We start from the raw sequence: 2500 nt of genomic DNA on the forward strand, positions 1-2500 counted from the left end.
TATATACACGCACGCACACACACACACACACACACACACACACACACACACACACACACACATATATATATATATATATATATATATATATATATATATATATATATGTATATATATAGGTATATATATATGTATATATATAGGTATATATATATATATATATATATATATATATATATGTATGTATATATATGTGTGTGTATATATATATATATATATATATATATATATATATATATATATATATATATATATATATATATATATATATGGGTGTGTGTGTGCGAAATAAAGAGAACAAATAATCTGCTTTGTATAGATTGAGTTAAAGTTCACCGATATTATTCAAGTGAATTAACCTTAATTTCCTTTGATTCAAATGTATATTAAATCGCCAGAATAAAAGAGACTGCATTGCCCTTCTCTATTAATATTAATACTCTGAATAATGAAAGGCGAACTCCATGATATGAATATGAAAATAATTTTCCTTTGTTGAAAGATATTGCATAATCTTGCATTTCCTGGAATGAGCATCCTCGTTTTCGGAATTCGGAATTTAGGGCTTAAATCGGGGTCGCCAACGCTGGACACCCGGGGAGCTAGGCCTATGCGAGCAAGATGGTAAAAAAAAAATAAATAAATAAATAGAATAATAATTGAAAGGTTTCTCTCTCTCTCTCTCTCTTTTTCTTTCTCTCTCTGCCACTCGCTGTCTCTCTCTGTCTCTTTTTCTCTCTTTCTTTCTTTCTTTCTTTCTTTCTCTCTCACTCTCTCTCTCTCTCTCTCTCTCTCTCTCTCTCTCTCTCTCTCTCTCTCTCTCTCTCTCTCTCTCTCTCTCTCTCTCTCCGTGTTTTTTTTTCACTTTCCTCTCTCTCTCTCTCTCTCTCTTTTGCTTCCACACTTATGGTACATTGTTACAAAAGAAAGTATCTTTTTCACGGAAATACAAATATCACCCCACACTCAAAACAAAATATCACCTGATATTAAATCCGATCTTTGAATTTCATATCATGATAATAATTGGCTTCAAATTGTGAAATGCTAAGCTAAAAGAATAAAGATTTTTGATTTCAAGTATTTTACTATCACGAGTAGAATAATGTCATAGATCATTATACTTGAATATAGAATCGCAGAATCTACTACCTACGGATGGATACAACTTTGAAAAGGTATTATAAAGTACTGATGCAAAGCTTTCAAGAATAGACAAATAGATAAAGATGATTCAACTTATATGTACAATACAATGAGGTTCAATTGGTTCTGCAACAGAATATTGGGAAATAGTAATTTAACATAAAATACAGGTTGTGATATCACCAGTTTATTTACAAATTTCCACGTATTTTTTATTTTATTTCATTTATTTATTTTTAATTTTTTATTTTTAGGAAGGAAGCTGCATTGCTAAGCCATTTACCATTCGAACCTGTGTCCTATGACCGTATGAAGAAGGCATTGGTAGAAGCGTGAAGATAGGGTCCCTATGATCGCTCAGTATCATGTACTCAGTTAATATCACTTAATATCATGCACTCGAACTCAATTTCCCGAAAACTCTTGCAGAATGTACCACGCTAGATGGATTTGTGGACGAATCTGACATTTACAGTTATTTTGAAAGATTTTAGAGTATTTCTCTTTTATTTGCAGATGTAACTGGTATATTGATCTCACTGGTTATATCATCAGTGGCCATCCATATTTGAGTTTGCCTTTTACCATGTCATTTGCATAACCGGGCGTTGTCTAAAGGCTCTTAGCTCTTGGACCGATGTTCTCTTTACATTTACAATTCTTTCTTTCTTTCTTTCTTTCTATATTTATTTATCTATTTATTGTCTTTCCTTATCTTTATCTCTCTTTCTTTCTTTCTTTATTTATTTATTTATTTATTGTCTTTCCTTATCTTTATCTTTCTTTCTTTCTTTATCTATTTATTTAACTATTTATTGCCTCTCCTTATCTTTCTTTCTTTATTTATCTACTTATCTATTTATTTATTGTCTTTCCTTATCTTTTGTGTCTTCGAACTTCTTCCAAGCACTTCCTTCGCATCTTCCCTCGCGTGTCACAATGGACTCCACAAACATAGTGCGACCTTTCAGTTCCACAAAGATATCTATCTCCTTGTAGGATCTATATACTCTTTAATCCTACACGTTTCAATACTACAATATTTGGTCAGTTTTCCTTGTCTTTGGAATTTCCTGTAGCATGCTGTAGTGGTAACTGTATTATAAATATACATATTGCTTTAGTGTTACTTTGATCATATATGTTTTCAACGTGTTTTAATAAGCGTGTTTAGTGCAGTCGCATATCTGTTCATGACTGCATAGTGGTATGTGTTAGATACTGTATTTAGGTTATCATTTGGGCCTTTTGCATATACAGCAATGTTTCTATAGTACACTGTTCAAAAATATATGAGATGTGATATGTGATATTATATAAGAAAAGAAAAGAAAAGAAAAAAAAAAACAGCATA

This window comes from Penaeus vannamei, chromosome 29, assembly GCF_042767895.1.
Source record: "Penaeus vannamei isolate JL-2024 chromosome 29, ASM4276789v1, whole genome shotgun sequence".
Lineage (NCBI taxonomy): Eukaryota > Metazoa > Arthropoda > Malacostraca > Decapoda > Penaeidae > Penaeus > Penaeus vannamei.